This window comes from Artemia sp. Qi Xiang Cuo, chromosome 6 (genome assembly GCF_049724085.1).
Source record: "Artemia sp. Qi Xiang Cuo chromosome 6, ASM4972408v1, whole genome shotgun sequence".
NCBI classification, from domain to species: Eukaryota; Metazoa; Arthropoda; class Branchiopoda; order Anostraca; family Artemiidae; genus Artemia; species Artemia sp. Qi Xiang Cuo.
The window spans coordinates 74017874-74037249 of NC_142799.1; the positions used below are offsets into that span (position 1 = coordinate 74017874).

The following is a 19376-nucleotide window of genomic DNA, read 5'->3' on the forward strand; positions in this document are numbered from 1 at the left end:
TCAGTAAAGTGCAAATTTTGTTCTGGCCTTGGGAAGGCATAGGGGTTTTGCGCCAAACTTATGTTAATTTCTGCTCGTTTTGAGTTTGACTCGGTTAATTATTGTAATTTCTGTTCGTTTTGGGCTTCATTTTTTTATCGATTCTGATTTGTGGTGGTTTCACGCTTGGTAGATTGTTTTATTTTATTTTTTCTCATTTTGTGTTTAATGGAGTTCTTTATTTTTCTATGAAAAACGTATTTTGTGGAAAAAGCTTTTTTAATTGATTTCTGTTCGTTTTATATTGACAGAGTATTTTCAGGGAAAAAGAAAATAATACTTTAAATCTTTTCGTTTTTTAAGACTTTATAGTTTGGCCTGCTATTTGTGTGCTGGAGAAAAATTTTCAGCAATTTTAACTACATACACCCTTTTAAAAATCTGGACGCAAATAGTACTGTTTAATTTAGTTTCATACATCCTCTATTTGACCTGAAATGTAAAACTTGATACCATTCGCAAAAAAATTTGTTTACTTTCTTTGACAGCTTGGATACACTTACGCTATTTTGATTGGGTTAAATTTTAAGAGCAGAAGTAGCCCCGAAAGTTTGAACATAATACCCTCATTCGTTCTTGGGATATTGCTGAGATGCCTTATAGGGAATTACCATTATCACAGTGCATTTTGATTTAATCTTAAGGCAACATGTAGTTTTTAGACATAAAGGGGAAAATGGAGAGGTGGGGTGGGAGGTTGGGCGTAGAAGGCATGGGAGGGCGGGCATGGGAGGGTGGGAGTGGGAGGGGGGATTAGTTGCCCTCCAATCACTTCTGACTATCAAAAAGGGGAATCAGCCCTTTCTATTTTCAATTGAATGAACCCTTTTCGAAGTTCCGCGACAACTCCTTCTATACGAAGTGCCCTGGGCTAAACAACAACAACAACAACAAAAAAAAAAATACATTATACCCCATTCTCATCGAATTAGCCCTTTTTGAAGTTTCTACGACAACGCGTTCTATATAAAACTTTATGTACCCCCAATGCATAACTTACAACCCTTGTCTTGAGGACTGTGAGGGGGTTGTCATCCTCACAGACCTAATTTCCAGAACTTTCTACTACGTTGAACAAAATGGCTATGTGAAAATTTTGATTGGATGTGTTTGGGGGAATGGTGGGCGTGAGAGCAGGGTTAGTTACCGTCCAATCACTTTTAAATATTAAAAAAGGCACAAGCCCTCTCAATTTCCAATTGAATGAGCCCCTTTCGAAGTTTTCATGACAACTCTATCATTAAAAACCTTATATGCTCCCAGGGCATAACTTAAAACCTTTGCCCTGGGGTTTTTGGGGAGTTTGTCATCCCTAAATACATAATTTCCAGATCTTTCAACTACGTTCAACATAATGGCTATCTCTGAACTTTGATTGAACATGTTTGGGAAAATGATGGGCGTGAGAGGGGGGTTAATTGCTCTCCACTCACTTCGACTATTAAAATGGGCAATTTTAATTTCCAATCAAATGAGCCCCTTTTGACATTTCTACAACAACTTTCTATATAAACCTTACATGCCCCCAGGGCATAACTTTCAACCCTTGCACTGAGGGCTCTAATGGGGTTATCATCCTAAAAGAACTTCCGACTACATTGAAAAAAATGGATATCTCAAAATTTTTATTGGATGTGTTTCGGGAAATTGTGGGCGTGAGAGGGGGGGGGTTAGTTGCCCTCCAATCACTTTCGACTATTAAAAGGGCACTAGCCCTTTCAGTTTCCAATCGAATGAGCCCTTTTTGATGTTTTTACAACATCGCTTTCTATAAAAACCCTACATGCTCTGAGGCATAACTTACAACCCTTTCCCTGAGGGTTGTGGGGGGAAGTCGTAATCCTTAAAGGCCTAATTTCCAAAACTTTTAACTGCGTCGAATAAAATGACTATCTAAAATTTTGATTGGATGTGTTTTGGGAAAAGTTGGTTGTGAGAGGGGGGTTAACTGCCCTCAAATCACTTTTGACTATTAAAAAGGGCACTAGCCCTTTGAATTTCCAATCGAATGAGCCCTTTTTCAAGTTTTTACGACAAAGATTTCAATAAAAACCTTATATGCCCCCTGGGCATAACTTATAACCCTTGCCCTGAAGACTGTGGGGGGATTGTCCTGCTCAAATGTATAATTTCCTGAACTTACAACTGCGTGGAACAAAAAGGCTATCTAAAAATTTTGATTGGATATGATTGGGGAAATGGTGGGCGTGGAAGGGGTGCTAGTTGCTTTCCAATTACTTTCGACAATTAAAAAGGGCACTAGTCATTTCAATTTCCAATCGAATGTGCCCTTTTTGAAGTTTCTACGACGACGCGTTCTGTAAAAACCTTATATGCCACCAGGGCATAACTTACAACCCTTGCCCTGAGGGCTGTGGGGGATTGTCGTCCTCAAAAACATAAATTCTATCTGGAAATCCACATCACTGTACAAAATGGCTATATAAAAGTTTTGATTGGATGTGTTTGGGGAAAAGGTGGACGAGAGAGGGGGGCTAGTTGCCCCCCAATCACTTTCGACTATTAAAAAGGGCACTAGACCTTTGAATTTCAAATCGTATGAGCCCTTTTTCAAGTTTCTACGACAACACTTTCAATAAAAACATTATATACCCTAATAAAAACTTATATGTCCCCGGGGCATAAGTTATAACCCTTACCCTGAAGACTGTGGGGGGAGTTTCCTGCTAAAATTATTAATTTACTGAACTTTAATTGCGTGGAAAAAATGGCTGTCTCAAAATTTTGATTGGATATGTTTGGGGAAATGGTCGGCTTGGAAGAGGTGTTAGTTACCTTCCAATTACTTTCGACTATTAAATAGACGACTAGCCATTTGAATTTCTAATCGAATGAACCCTTTTTGAAGTTTCTGCGACAACGAGTTCTATAAAACTTTTATATGCCCCAGGGGCATAACTTACAACACTTGACCTGAGGGCTGTGAGGGGGTTGTCATCCTCAAAAACCTAATTTGAAGAACTTGAAACTACGTTGAATAATGTGGCTATCTCACAATTTTGATTGGATGTGTTTGGTGAAAAGGTTGGCGTGAGAGGGCGGTTAGTTGCCCTCCAACCACTTTCGACTAATAAAAGGGGCACTATCCTTTTGAATTTCCAGTCGAATGAGCCTGTTTTGAAGTTTCTACGACAACCCTTTCCATAAGAACCTCATATGCCCCCAGGGTAAACTTACAACCCTTGCCCCGAGGGTTGTGGGGGAGTTTTCTCCTCAAAAACATATTTTCTATCTGGAAATCAACTATGCTGAACGAAATGGATATCTCAGAGTTTTTATTTGATGTTTTTGTGGGAATGATGGGCGTGAGGGGGGGGCTAGTTGCCCTCCAATCACTTTTGACTATTAAAAACCGCACTAGCCCGTTGAATTTCCAATCGAATGAGCCTTTATTGAAGTTTCTACGAGAACGCCTTCTATAAAAACCTTATATACCCCCATTGCATAACTTAGAACCCTTGCACCGAGGTTTCTAGGGGAGTGTCCTCCTCAAAAACATATTTTCTATCTTCAAATCAACTACGCTGAACAAAATGGCTATCTCAAAATTTTGATTGGATGTGTCTTGGGCCATGATGGGCGTGGGGGGGGGCTAGTTGCCCTCCAATCACTTTCGACTATTAAAAAGGGCAATAGCCCTTTGAATTTCCAATCGAAAGATCCTTTTTTGACGTTTCTACGACAACGGCTTCTATAAAAACCTTATATGCCCCCAGGGCATAACTTAAAACCCTTGCCTAGAGGGTTTTGGGGAGTGTCCTCCTCAAAAAGATATTTTCTATCTGGAAATCAACTACGCTGAACAAAATGGATATCTCAAAATTTTGATTGGATTTGTTGGGATGAATGATGGGCGTGGGGGGCCTAGTTGCCCTCCAATCACTTTCAACTATTAAAAAGGGCATTAGCCCTTTGAATTTCCAATCGAATGAGCCTTTTTTGACGTTTCTATGACAACGGCTTCTATAAAAACCTTATATGCCCCCAGGGCATAACTTATAACCCTTGCCTAGAGGGTTTTTGGGAGTGTCCTCCTCAAAAAGATATTTTCTATCTGGAAATCAACTACACTGAACAAAATGGATATCTCAAAATTTTGATTGGATTTGTTGGGATGAATGATGGGCGTGGGGGCCTAGTTGCCCTCCAATCACTTTCAACTATTAAAAAGGGTACTAGCCCTTTGAATTTCCAATTGAATGAGCCTATTTTGAAGTTTCTACCACAACGCCTTCTATAAAAACCTTATATGCCCCCAGGGCATAACTCAAAACCCTTGTCCCGAGGGTTTTGGGGAGTGTCCTCCTCAAAAAGATATTTTCTATCTGGAAATCAACTACGCTGAACAAAATGGATATCTCAAAATTTTGATTGGATGTCTGTGGAGGAATGATGGGCGTGGGGGGGCCTAGTTGCCCTCCAATCACTTTTGACTATTAAAAACCGCACTAGCCCGTTGAATTTCCAATCAAATGAGCCTTTCTTGAAGTTTCTACGAGAACGCCTTCTATAAAAACCTTATATGCCCCCATTGCATAACTTAGAACCCTTGCCCTGAGGTTTCTAGAGGAGTGTCCTCCTCAAAAACATATTTTCTATCTTCAAATCAACAACGCTGAACAAAATGGCTATCTCAAAATTTTGATTGGATGTGTCTTGGGCCATGATGGATGTGGGGGGGGGGCTAGTTGCCCTCCAATCACTTTCGACTATTAAAAAGGGCATTAGCCCTTTGAATTTCCAATCGAATGAGCCTTTTTTTAAGTTTCTACGACAACACCTTCTATAAAAACCTTATATGCCCCCAGGGAATAACTCAAAACCCTTGCCCCGAGGGTTTTGGGGAGTGTCCTCCTCAAAAAGATATTTTCTATCTGGAAATCAAATACGCTGAACAAAATGGATATCTCAAAATTTTGATTGGATGTGTTTGGGGGAAAGATGGGCGTGGGGGGCCAAGTTGCTCTCCAATCACTTTCTACTATTAAAAAGGGTACTAACCCTTTGAATTTCCAATCAAATGATCCTTTTTTGACGTTTCTACGACAACGGCTTCTATAAAAACCTTATATGCCCCCGGGGCATAACTTAAAACCCTTGCCCCGAGGGTTTTGGGGAGTGTCCTCCTCAAAAATATATTTTCTATCTGAAAATCAACTACGCTGAACAAAATGGCTATCTCAAAATTTTGATTAGATGTGTTGGGAGGAATGATGGGCGTGGGGGCCTAGTTGCCCTCCAATCACTTTCAACTATTAAAAAGGGTACTAGCGACTCCAATTTCCAATCGAATGAGCCCTTTTTGAAGTTTGTACGACAACGCCTTCTATAAAAACCTTATGTGCCCCTGGGGCATAAGTTACAACCTTTCCCCGTTGGTTGTGGGGGAGTGTCCTCCTCAAAAAGATATTTTCTATCTGGAAATCAACTACGCCGAACAAATTGGCTGTTTCGAAATTTTGAGTGGATGTGTTGGGGGGAATGCTGGGCGGGGGGGGGCTAGTTGCCCTCCAATCACTTTCGACTATTAGAACGGGAACTATCGCTTTGAATTTCCAATCGAATGAACCTGTTTTAAAGTTTCTACGACAACGCCTTCTATAAAAACCTTATATGGCCCCAGGGCATAACTTAAAACCCTTGCCCCGAGGTTTCTAGGGGAGTGTCCTCCTCAAAAACATATTTTCTATCTTCAAATCAACTACGCTGAACAAAATGGATATCTCAAAATTTTGAGGGGATGTGGTGGGGGGACTGCTGGGCCTGGGGGGGCCTAGTTGGCCCCAATCACTTTCGACTATTAAAAAGGGCACTAGCTACCCCAATTTCCAATCGAATGAGCCCTTTTCGAAGTTTTTACGACAACACTTTCTATAAAAACCTTATAAGCCCCTAGGGCATAACTTACAACCCTTGCCTCGAGGGTTGTGAGGGAGTGTCCTCCTCAAAAACACATTTTCTATCTGGAAATAAACTACGCTGAACAAAATGGCTGTCTCAAAATCTTGATTGGATCTGTTTGGGGGAATGATGGGCATGGGGGGTGGGTAGTTCCCCTCAATCACTTTCGACTATTAAAAATGCCACTAGCCATTTGAATTTCCAATCGAATGAGCCTTTTTTGAAGTTTCTATGACAACGCCTTCTATAAAAACCTTATATGCCCCAGGGCATAACTTAAAACCCTTGCCCCGAGGGTTGTTGGGGAGTGTCCTCCTCAAAAAGATATTTTCTATCTGGAAATCAACTACGCTGAACAAAATGGCTATCTCAAAACTATGATTGGATGTGTTGGGAGGAATGATGGGCGTGGGGGGCCCCTAGTTGCCCTCCAATCACTTTCAACTATTAAAAAGGGTACTAGCCCTTTGAATTTCCAATCAAATGAGCCTATTTTGAAGTTTCTACCCCAACGCCTTCTATAAAAACCTTATATGCCCCCAGGGCATAACTCAAAACCCTTGTCCCGAGGGTTTTGGGGAGTGTCCTCCTCAAAAAGATATTTTCTATCTGGAAATCAACTACGCTGAACAAAATGGATATCTCAAAATTTTGATTGGATGTGTTGGGAGGAATGATGGGCGTGGGGGCCTAGTTGCCCGCCAATCACTTTCAACTATTAAAAAGGGCACTAGCTACTGCAATTTCCAATCGAATGAGCCCTTTTTGAAGTTTGTACGACAACGCCTTCTATAAAAACCTTATGTGCCTCTGGGGCATAACTTACAACCCTTGCCCCGGTGGTTGTGGGGGAGTGTCCTCCTCAAAAAGATATTTTCTATCTGGAAATCAACTACGCTGAACAAAATGGCTTTTTCAAAATTTTGATTGGATGTGTTTGGGGGAAGGTGGGCCGTGGGGGAGGGGGCTAGTTGCCCTCCAATCACTCTCGACAATTAGAAAGGGCACTATACCTTTGAATTTCCAATCGAATGAGCCTTTTTTGAAGTTTCTAAGACAACACCTTCTATAAAAACCTTATATGGCCCCAGGGCGTAACTTAAAACCCTTGCCCCGAGGTTTCTAGGGGAGTGTCCTCCTCAAAAAGATATTTTCTATTTTCAAATCAACTACGCTGAACAAAATGGATATCTCCACATTTGGATTGGATGTGGGGGGGGGACTGCGGGGCGTGGGGGGGCCTAGTTGGCCCCAATCGCTTTCGACTATTAAAAAGGGCACTAGCTACCCCAATTTCCAATCAAATGAGCCCTTTTCGAAGTTTTTACGACAACACATTCTATAAAAACCTTATATGCTCCCAGGGCATAACTTAAAACCCTTGCCTTGAGGGTTGTGAGGGAGTGTCCTCCTCAAAAAGATATTTTCTATCTGGAAATCAACTACGCTTAACAAAATGGCTGTCTCAAAATTTTGATTGGATCTGTTTGGGGGAATGATGGGCGTGGGGGAGCTAGTTGCCCTCCAATCACTTTCGACTATTAAAAATGGCATTAGCCCTTTGAATTTCCAATCAAATGAGCCTTTTTTGACGTTTCTATGACAACGGCTTCTATAAAAACCTTATATGCCCCAGGGCATAACTTATAACCCTTGCCCCGAGGGTTTTGGGGAGTGTCCTCCTCAAAAAGATATTTTCTATCTGGAAATCAACTACACTGAACAAAATGGATATCTCAAAATTTTGATTGGATTTGTTGGGATGAATGATGGGCGTGGGGGGGCCTAGTTGCCCTCCAATCACTTTCAACTATTAAAAAGGGTACTAGCCCTTTGAATTTCCAATTGAATGAGCCTATTTTGAAGTTTCTACCCCAACGCCTTCTATAAAAACCTTATATGCCCCCAGGGCATAACTCAAAACCCTTGTCCCGAGGGTTTTGAGGAATGTCCTCCTCAAAAAGATATTTTCTATCTGGAAATCAACTACGCTGAACCAAATGGATATCTCAAAATTTTGATTGGATGTGGGTGGATGAATGATGGGCGTGGGGGGGCCTAGTTGCCCTCCAATCACTTTTGACTATTAAAAACCGCACTAGCCCGTTGAATTTCCAATCAAATGAGCCTTTCTTGAAGTTTCTACGAGAACGCCTTCTATAAAAACCTTATATGCCCCCATTGCATAACTTAGATTCCTTGCCCCGAGGTTTCTAGGGGAGTGTCCTCCTCAAAAACATATTTTCTATCTTCAAATCAACTACGCTGAACAAAATGGCTATCTCAAAATTTTGATTGGATGTGTCTTTGGCCATGATGGGCGTGGGGGGGGGCTAGTTGCCCTCCAATCACTTTCGACTATTAAAAAGGGCATTAGCCCTTTGAATTTCCAATCGAAAGATCCTTTTTTGACGTTTCTACGACAACGCCTTCTATAAAAACCTTATATGCCCCCAGGGCATAACTTAAAACCCTTGCCCCGAGGGTTTTGGGGAGTGTCCTCCTCAAAAAGATATTTTCTATCTGAAAATCAACTACGCTGAACAAAATGGATATCTCAAAATTTTGATTAGATGTGTTGGGAGGAATGATGGGTGGGGGGGGGGCCTAGTTGCCCTCCAATCACTTTCAACAATTAAAAAGGGTATTAACCCTCTGAATTTCCAATCGAATGAGCCTATTGTGACGTTTCTACGACAACGCCTTCTATAAAAACCTTATATGCCCCCGGGGCATAACTTAAAACCCTTGCCCCGAGGGTTTTGGGGAGTGTCCTCCTCAAAAATATATTTTCTATCTGAAAATCAACTACGCTGAACAAAATTGATATCTCAAAATTTTGATTGGATTTGTTGGGAGGAATGATGGGCGTGGGGGGTCCTAGTTGCCCTCCAATCACTTTCAATTATTAAAAAGGGCACTAGCTACTCTAATTTCCAATCGAATGAGCCCTTTTCGAAGTTTGTACGACAACGCCTTCTATAAAAACCTTATGTGCCTCTGGGGCATAAATTACAACCCTTGCCCCGTTGGTTGTGGGGGAGTGTCCTCCTCAAAAAGATATTTTCTATCTGGAAATCAACTACGCCGAACAAAATGGCTTTTTCAAAATTTTGATTGGATATGTTTCGGGGAATGATGGGCGTGGGGGAGGGGGCAAGTTGCCCTCCAATTACTTTTGACAATTAAAAAGGGCACTAGCCCTTTGAATTTCCAATCGAATGAGCCTTTTTTGAAGTTTCTACGACAACGCCTTCTATAAAAACCTTATATGCCCCCAGGGCGTAACTTAAAACCCTTGCCCCGAGGTTTCTAGGGGAGTGTCCTCCTCAAAAACATATTTTCTATCTTCAAATCAACTACGCTGAACAAAATGGATATCTAAAAATTTTGATTAGATGTGTTGGGGGGAATGATGGGCATGGGGGGCCTAGTTGGCCCCAATCACTTTCGACTATGAAAAAGGGCACTAGCTACCCCAATTTCCAATCGAATGAGCCCTTTTCGAAGTTTCTACGACAACACATTCTATAAAAACCTTATAAGCCCCTAGGGCATAACTTACAACCCTTGCCCCGAGGGTTGTGAGGGAGTGTCCTCCTCAAAAACATATTTTCTATCTGGAAATCAACTACGCTGAACAAAATGGCTATCTCAAACTGGTGATCGTATCTGTTTGGGGGAATGATGGGCGTGGGGGGGGGCTAGTTGCCCTCCAATCACTTTCGACTATTAAAAAAGGCACTAGCCTTTTGAATTTCCAATCGAAAGAGCCTTTTTTGAAGTTTCTACGACGACACCTTCTATAAAAACCTTATATGCCCCCAGGGCGTAACTTAAAACCCTTGCCCCGAGGGTTGTAGAGGAGTGTGTTCCTCAAAAACATTTTTTCTGTCTGGTAATCAACTACGCTGAACAAAATGGATATCTCAAAATCTTGATTGGATTTGTTTGGGGAAATGATGGTCTGGGGGGTGAGTTGCCCTCCAATCAGTTTCAACTATTAAAATGGGCACTAGCCCTTTGAATTTTCAATCGAATGAGCTTTTTTTGAAGTTTCTACGACAACGCCTTCTTTAAAAACCCTACATGCCCTCAGGGCATAACTTAAAACCCTTGACCCGTGGGCTCTGGGGGAGTGTCCTCCTCAAAAACATATTTTCCATCTGAAAATCAACTACGCTGAACAAAGTGGCTATCTCAGAATTTTGATTGGATGAGTTTGGGGAATGATGGGCGTGGGGGGGCCTAGTTGGCCCCAATCACTTTCGACTATTAAAATGGGCACTAGCTACACCAATTTCCAATCGAATGAGCCCTTTTCGAAGTTTCTACGACAACACATTCTATAAAAACCTTATAAGCCCCTAGGGCATAACTTAAATCCCTTGCCCCGAGGGTTGTGGGGGAGTGTCCTCCTCAAAAACATATTTTCTCTCTGGAAAACAACCATGCTTAACAAATGGGCTATCTAAAAATTTTGATCGTATCTTTTGGGGGGAAGAATCGGCGTGGGGGGGGGGCTAGTTGCCCTCCAATCACATTCGACTATTAAAAAGGGCACTAGCCCTTTGAATTTCCAATCGAAAGAGCCTTTTTTGAACTTTCTACGACGACGCCTTCTATAAAAACCTTATATGCCCCCAGGGCGTAACTTAAAACCCTTGCCCCGAGGGTTATAGGGGAGTGTGCTCCTCAAAAACATATTTTCTATCTGGAAATCAACTAAGCTGAACAAAACGGATATCTCAAAATCTTGATTGGATGTGTTTGGGGAAATGATGGGCTGGGGGGTGAGTTGCCCTCCAATCACTTTCAACTATTAAAATGGGCACCAGCCCTTTAAATTTCCATCGAATGAGCCTTTTTTGAAGTTTCTACGACAACGCCTTCTTTAAAAACCTTACATGTCCCCAGGGCATAACTTAAAACCCTTGCCCCGAGGGTTGTGGGGGAGAGTCCTCCTCAAAAAAATATTTTCTATCTGGAAAACAACTACACTAAGCAAAAGGGTTATCTCAAAATTTTGAATGGATGAGTTTGGGCGAATGATGGGCGCGGGGGGAGGGTTAGTTATCCTCCAATCGCTTTCGACTAATATAAGGTGTAGTAGCCAATCCAATTTCCAATCAAATGAGCCCTTTTTGAAGTTTCTATGATAACCCCCTCGATATGAAGTGCCCGAGTATGGAGGAAAAATAATAATACATTGTGCCCACATCGTTCTTTGCTTAGGCAGCGCGATTGCGCTGCCTATGATTACCATACCTTCGAATTTGCTATTAGCAAGTCAGTTAATGACGCTATTGTTCTGTTAAAATTAAAACACTCCTCTGGGTGTGATAGTATTAGTGCTCTCCATATTAAGTTGTGGAATCATATCGTAGTTGAGCATCTTACTATTTTATTTCAGATTATTTTCACTCAGGGCATTGTTCCGTCAATGTTCCGTATAGGGACTTAACCCCAGTTCCCAAGAAAGGAAAAACAACAAGTCAGTGCTCCTCGTTCCGTCCTTTTACAGTGGCCACGTCTCTATGTAAACTTTTCAAATTAACATTTATTAATGAACTCTCTTGTTGAAAGCTTTGTCGTAGAAAATTTAAAAAGGGCTCATTCGATTGAAAATTCAAAGGGCTAGTGCCCTTATTAATAGTCAAAAGTAATTTGAGAGCAACTAACCCCCCTCTCACGCCCACTTTTCCCCAAACACATCAAATCAAAATTTTTAGATAGCTGTTTTGTTCAACATAGTTAAAAGTCTTAGAAATCAGGTCTTTGAGGATCATAACCTACTCAGAGCCCTCGGGACAAGGGTTGTAAGTTATGTTCTGCGGGCATATAAGGTTTTTATAGATAATGATGTAGTAGAAACTTCAAAAAGGGTTCATTAGATTGGAAATTAGAAGGGTTTTTGCCCTTTTTAATAGTCGAAAGTGATTGGAGGATAACTAAAACACCTCTCACAACTACCATTTCCCCAAACACATCCAATCAAAATTTTGAGATAGCAATTTTATTCGAGGTAGTTAAAAAGTTAGGAAATTATGTTTTTGAGGATGACCCCCCCCCAGCCCTCAGGACAAGGGTTGTAAGCTATTCCCTTTGGGCAGATAAGGTTTTTATAGAAAGTGGTGTCGTAGAAACTTTAAAAAAGGCTCATTCGATGGGAAATTCAAAGGGCTAGTGCCCTTTTTAATAGTCGAAAGTGAATAGATGGCAACTAACCCCCCTCTCGCGCCCACCGTGTCCCCAAACACATCCAAGAAAAATTTTGAGATAGCAATTTTGCTCAACGAAGTTGAAAGTTCTGGAAGTTAGGTCTTTGAGGACGACAACCTCCCCCCCCCCCCCAGCCTTCAGGTCAAGGGTTTTAAGTTATGCCCTGTGGGCATATAAGGTTTTTATAGAAAGAGTTGTCGTAGAAACTTCAAAAAAGCTCATTTGATTGGAAATTGAAATGGCTAGTGCCCTTTTGAATAGTCGAAAGTGACTTTAAGGCAACTAACATCCCTTGCCACACCCACCATTTACCCAGACACATCCAATAAAAATTTTGAGATAACCATTTTGTTTAAAGTGGTTGAAAGGTGCGGAAATTATATCTTTGAGGATTATACTCCACCCACAGCCCTTGGGGTAAGGGTTATAAGTTATGCCCTAGAGGCATATAAGGTTTTTATTGAAAGTGATTTAAAAATCACATTTAAAAATCACAAAAGTGATTTAAGGGCGGCAACTAACCCCCCCTCTAAAGCCAACCTTTTCCCAAACACATCCAATCCAAATTTTGAGATAGCTATTTTGTTCAACGTAGTTAAAAGTTTTAGAAATTAGGTTTTTGAGGATGATAACCCCCTCAGAGCCCTCGGGGCAAGGGTTGTAAGTTATGCCCTGGGGCCATATAAGGTTTTTACACATAGTGATGCTGTATGAACTATAAAAAGGGCTCATTCGATTGGAAATTAGAACGGTTTGTGCCCTTTTTAATAGTCAAAAGTGATTGGGGGGTAACTAAAACCCCTCTCACAACCACCATTTCCCCAATTCACATCCAATAAAAGTTTTGAAATAGCCATTTTGTTCGAAGTAGTTAAAAAGTCCGGAAATTATGTTTTTGAGGATGACACTCCCCCCAGAGCCCTCAGGGTAAGGGTTGTAAGTTATGCCCTGGGGGCATATGAGTTTTTTTTATAGAGAGCGTTGTCGTAGAAAACTCAACAAGGAATCATTCGATTGGAAATTGAAACGGCTAGTGCCCTTATTAATAGTCGAAAGTGATTGGAGGGCAAGTAACCCCTGTCTCACGCCCACCATTTCCCCAAATTTATTCAATAAAGATTTTGAGACAACCATTTTGTTAGTTGAAAGCTCCTGAAATTATGTCTTTGAGGATGATAAACCCCCCTCACAGCCCTCATGGCAAAGGGTTGTAAGTTATGCCCTTGGGCAGATAAGGTTTTTATAGAAAGTGTTGCCGTAGAAACTTCAAAAAGGGCTAATTCGATTTGAAATTGAAAGGGCTAGCGCCCTTTTTAATGGTCGGAAGTGATTGGAGGGCAACTAATCCCCCTCAAAAATGTGCTCCTCAAAAACATATTTTCTATCTGGAAATCAACTACGCTGAACAAAATGGATATCACAAAATCTTGATTGGATGTGTTTGGGGAAATGATGGGCTGGGGGGTGAGTTGCCCTCCAATCAGTTTCAACTATTAAAATGGGCACCAGCCCTTTGAATTTTCAATCGAATGAGCCTTTTTTGAAGTTTCTACGACAACGCCTTCTTTAAAAACCTTATATGTCCCCAGGGCATAACTTAAAACCCTTGACCCGAGGGTTGTGGGGGAGTGTCCTCGTCAAAAAGATATTTTCTATTTGAAAATCAACTACGCTGAACAAAATGGCTATCTCAAAATTTTGATTGGGTGTGTTTGGGGAATGATGGACGTGGGGGGGGGGCTAGGTGCCGTCTAATCGATTTAGACTATTAAAAAGGGTACTAGCCCTTTGAACTTCCAATCAAATGAGCCTTTTTTGAAGTTTCTACCCCAACGTCTTCTATTAAAGCCTCATACACCCCCAGGGCATAACTCAAAACGCTTGACCTGAGGGTTTTGGGGAGTGTTCTCCTCAAAAACATATTTTCCATCTGGTAATCAACTACGCTGAACAAAATAGATATCTCAAAATATTGATTGGATGTGTTGGGAGTAATGATGGGCGTGGGGGGCCTAGTTGCCCTCCAATCACTTTCAATTATTAAAAAGGGCACTAGCTACTGCAATTTCCAATCGAATGAGCCCTTTTTGAAGTTTGTACGACAACGCCTTCTATAAAAACCTTATGTGCCCCTGGGGCATAACTTACAACCTTGCCCCGTTGGTTGTGGGGGAGTGTCCTCCTCAAAAAGATATTTTCTATCTTTTTGTTTAAAAACCTTACATGCCCCCAGGGCATAACATAAACCCTTGCCCCGAGGGTTGTGGGGGAGTGTCCTACTCAAAAAGATATTTTCTATGTGGAAATCAACTACGCTGAAAAAAATGGCTATCTCAAACTTTTGATTGGATGTGTTTGGGGAATGATGGACGTGGGGGGGGCGGGGGGCTAGTTGCCCGCCATTTTTTTTCGACTATTAAAAAGGGCACTAGCCATTCCAATTTGCAATCGAATGAGCCCTTTTTGAAGTTTCTACGATAACCCCCTCGATATGATGTGCCCGAGTATGGAAGAAAAATAGTAATACTTTGTGTCCACATCGTTCTTTACTTAGGCAGCGCGATTGTGCTGCCTATGATTACAATACCTTCGAATTTGCTATTAGCAAGTCAGTTAATGACGCTATTGTTCTGTTAAAATTAAAACACTCCTCTGGGTGTGATAGTATTAGTGCTCTCCATATTAAGTTGTGGAATCATACCGTAGTTGAGCATCTTACTATTTTATTTCAGATTATTTTCACTCAGGGCGTTGTTCCGTCAATGTTCCGTAACCGCAGTTCCCAAGAAAGGAAAAACAACAAGTCAGTGCTCCTCGTTCCGTCCTTTTACAGTGGCCACGTCTCTATGTAAACTTTTCAAATTAACATTTATTAATGAACTCTCTTGTTGAAAGCTTTGTCGTAGAAAATTTAAAAAGGGCTCATTCGATTGAAAATTCAAAGGGCTAGTGCCCTTATTAATAGTCAAAAGTAATTTGAGAGCAACTAACCCCCCTCTCACGCCCACTTTTCCCCAAACACATATAATTAATTTTTACATTGTTAAAAGTCTTAGAAATCAGGTCTTTGAGGATCATAACCTACTCAGAGCCCTCGGGACAAGGGTTGTAAGTTATGTTCTGCGGGCATATAAGGTTTTTATAGATAATGAAGTTGTAGAAACTTTAAAATGGGCTAATTAGATTGGAAATTAGAATGTACCATTTCCCCAAACACATCCAATCAAAATTTTGAGATAGCAATTTTATTCGAGGTAGTTAAAAAGTTAGGAAATTATGTTTTTGAGGATGACACCCCCCACAGCCCTCAGGACAAGGGTTGTAAGCTATTCCCTTTGGACAAATAAGGTTTTTATAGAAAGTGGTGTCGTAGAAACTTAAAAAAAGGCTCATTCGATGGGAAATTCAAAGGGCTAGTGCCCTTTTTAATAGTCGAAAGTGAATAGATGGCAACTAACCCCCCTCTCGCGCCCACCGTGTCCCCAAACACATCCAAGAAAAATTTTGAGATAGCAATTTTGCTCAACGAAGTTGAAAGTTCTGGAAGTTAGGTCTTTGAGGACGACAACCTCCCCCCCCCCAGAGCCTTCAGGTCAAGGGTTTTAAGTTATGCCCTGTGGGCATATAAGGTTTTTATAGAACGCTTTGTCGTAGAAACTTCAAAAAAGCTCATTTGATTGGAAATTGATATGGCTAGTGCCCTTTTGAATAGTCGAAAGTGACTTTAAGGCAACTAACATCCCTTGCCACACCCACCATTTACCCAGACACATCCAATAAAAATTTTGAGATAACCATTTTGTTTAAAGTGGTTGAAAGGTGCGGAAATTATATCTTTGAGGATTATACTCCACCCACAGCCCTTGGGGTAAGGGTTATAAGTTATGCCCTAGAGGCATATAAGGTTTTTATTGACAGCTTTGTCATAGAAGCTTGAAAAAGGGCTCAGTCGATTGGAAATTCAAAGAGCTGGTGCCCTTTTTAATAGTCAAAAGTGATTTAAGGGCGGCAACTAACCCCCCCTCTAAAGCCAACCTTTTCCCAAACACATCCAATCCAAATTTTGAGATAGCCATTTTGTTCAAGGTAGTTAAAAGTTTTAGAAATTAGGTTTTTGAGGATGATAACCCCCTCAGAGCCTTCGGGGCAAGGGTTGTAAGTTATGCCCTGGGGCCATATAAGGTTTTTACACATAGTGATGCTGTATGAACTATAAAAAGGGCTCATTCGATTGGAAATAAGAACGGTTTGTGCCCTTTTTAATAGTCAAAATTGATTGGGGGGTAACTAAAACCCCTCTCACAACCACCATTTCCCCAACTCACATCCAATAAAAGTTTTGAAATAGCCATTTTGTTCGAAGTAGTTAAAAAGTCCGGAAATTATGTTTTTGAGGATGACACTCCCCCCAGAGCCCTCAGGGTAAGGGTTGTAAGTTATGCCATGGGGGCATATGAGTTTTTTTTATAGAGAGCGTTGTCGTAGAAAACTCAACAAGGAATCATTCGATTGGAAATTGAAACGGCTAGTGCCCTTATTAATAGTCGAAAGTGATTGGAGGGCAAGTAACCCCTGTCTCACGCCCACCATTTCCCCAAATTTATTCAATAAAAATTTTGAGACAACCATTTTGTTCAACGAAGTTGAAAGGTCCAGAAATTATGTCTTTGAGGATGATAAACCCCCCTCACAGCCCTCATGGCAAAGGGTTGTAAGTTATGCCCTTGGGCAGATAAGGTTTTTATAGAAAGTGTTGCCGTAGAAACTTCAAAAAGGGCTAATTCGATTTGAAATTGAAAGGGCTAGCGCCCTTTTTAATGGTCGGAAGTGATTGGAGGGCAACTAATCCCCCTCTCACGCCCACCAATCCCCAAAACACATTCAATCAAATTTTTTAAATAGCCTTTTTGCTCAGCGCAGTTGATTTCCAGATAGAAATTATGTTTTTGAGGAGGACACTCCCCCACAGCCCTCAGGGCAAGGGTTGTAAGTTATGCCCTGGGGGCATATAAGATTCTTATAGAAAGTATTGTTGTAGAAACTTTAGAAAAGGCTCTTTCAATTGGAAATTCAAAGGGCTAGTGCCCTTTTTAATAGTCAAAAGTGAAGGGAAAGCAACTAACCCCCCTCTCACGCCCACTTTTCCCCAAACACATCCAATCGAAATTTTGAAATAGCCATTTTGTTCAACATAGTTGACAGTTATGGAAACTAGGTCTTTGAGGATACCAATCCCCTCCCCCACAGCCGTCAGGGAAAGGGTTTTAAGTTATTCCCTGGGGGCATATAATGTTTTTATTGAAAGCGTTTTCGTAGAAACTTCTAAAACGGCTCATTTTATTGGAAATTGAAATGGCTAATGCACTTTTTAATAGTCGAAAGTGATTGGAAGGCAACTAACACCCCTTCCACGCCCACCATTTATCCAAACACATCCAATCAAAATTTTGATATAGCCATTTTGTTCAAAGTAGTTGAATGGTCCAGAAATTATATCTTTGAGGATGATACTCTCCCCACATCCCTCAGGGTAAGGGTTGTAAGTTATGCCCTGGGGGCATATAAGGTTTTTATTGAACTCTTTGTCGTAGAAACTTGAAAAAGGGCTCATTCGATTGGAAATTCCAAGGGCTAGTGCTCTTTTTTATAGTTGAAAGGGATTTGAGGGCAGCTAACCCCCCTCTCACGCCCATCTTTTCCCCAAACACATCCAATAAATTTTTTTAGATAGACATTTTGTTCAACATTGTTAAAAGTTTTAGAAATCAGGTCTTTTAGGATGATTACCCCCTCAGAGCCCTCTGGGGATGGGTTGTAAGCTATGACCTGGGGGCATATAAGGTTCTGATAGATAGTGATTATGTAGAAACTTCAAGAAGGGCTCAATCGATTGGAAATTAGAAGGGTTTGTGCCCTTTTTAATAGTCGAAAGTGATTGGAGGATAACTAAACCCCCTCTCACAACCACCATTTCCCCAATACACATCCAATAAAAATTTTGAGATAGCCATTTTGTTCGACATAGTTAAAAAGTCCGGAAACTATGTTTTTGAGGATGACATTCCCCCCACAGCTGTCAGGACAAGGGTTTTAAGTTATGCCCTGGGGGCATATAAAGTTTTTTTTATAGAAAGCGTTGTCGTAGAAAATTCAAAAAGGAATCATTCGATTGGAAGTTGAAATGGCTAGTGCCCTTTTTAATAGTCGAAAGTGATTGGAGGGAGGGCAAGTAACCCCCCTCTCACGCGCACCATTTCTTCAATCGCATCCAGTCAAAATTTTGAGATAGTCATTTTGTTCAACGTAGTTGAAAGGTCTTGACATTATGTCTTTGAGGATGACAACCCCCCACACAGCCTTCTGGGCAAGGGTTGTAAGTTATGCCCTGGGGCATATAAGGTTTTTCCAGAAAGTGTTGTCGTAGAAACTTCAAAAATGGCTCATTTGAATGGAAATTGAAACAGCTAGTGCCCTTTTAAATAGTCGGAAGTAATTGGAGGGCAGCTAAACCCCCTCCTACGCCCACAATTTTCCATAACACTAAGCTATGCCCTGGGGGCATATAAGGTTTTTATTGAAAGCGTTGTCGTAGAAACTTCAAAAGGACTTACTCGATTAGAAATTGAAAGGGCTAGTGCCTTTTTTAATACTTGAAAGTTTTTGGAGGGCAACTAACGCCCCTCTCACGCCGCCCATTCAAACACATCCAATCAAAATTTTGAGATAGCCGTTTTGCTTAACGTAGTTTAAAGTTCTGGAAATTAGGTCTTTGAGGATGACAACGTCCTTACAGCCTTCAGGGTAAGGGTTGTAATTTATGCCCTGGGGGCATATAAGGTTTTTATAGAAAGCGTTGTCGTAGAAACTCAAAAAGGGGTCGTTCGATTGGAAATTGAAATGACTAGTGCCCTTTAAAATAGTCAAAAGTAATTGGAAAGCTTGACATTGTTATAGTAAAGATCGACGTGGGAAAAATGTATTATTATTATTTTTTTTTTTAGACTTGGGCACTTTGTATCGAAGTAATTTCTTAGTAACTTCGAAAAGAGCTCGTTCGTTTGAAAATAGAAAGGGTTAATGCCCTTTTTAATAGTCTAATGTGATTGGAGGGCAACTAGTCTCCCTCCCATGCCCACCTCCCATTTGCTCATTAAGTTTAAAAATGAAATGTTGCCTTAAGATTAAATCAAAAT

At 41.0% G+C, this 19376-nt stretch overlaps 1 protein-coding gene across 1 annotated transcript in view; it reads right to left on the minus strand.

The window, feature by feature from the left end:
- The window catches only part of IA-2 (tyrosine phosphatase IA-2), a 285485-nt gene that overhangs the window by 19854 nt on the left and 246255 nt on the right, over positions 1 to 19376 (minus strand). The window lies entirely within an intron of this gene.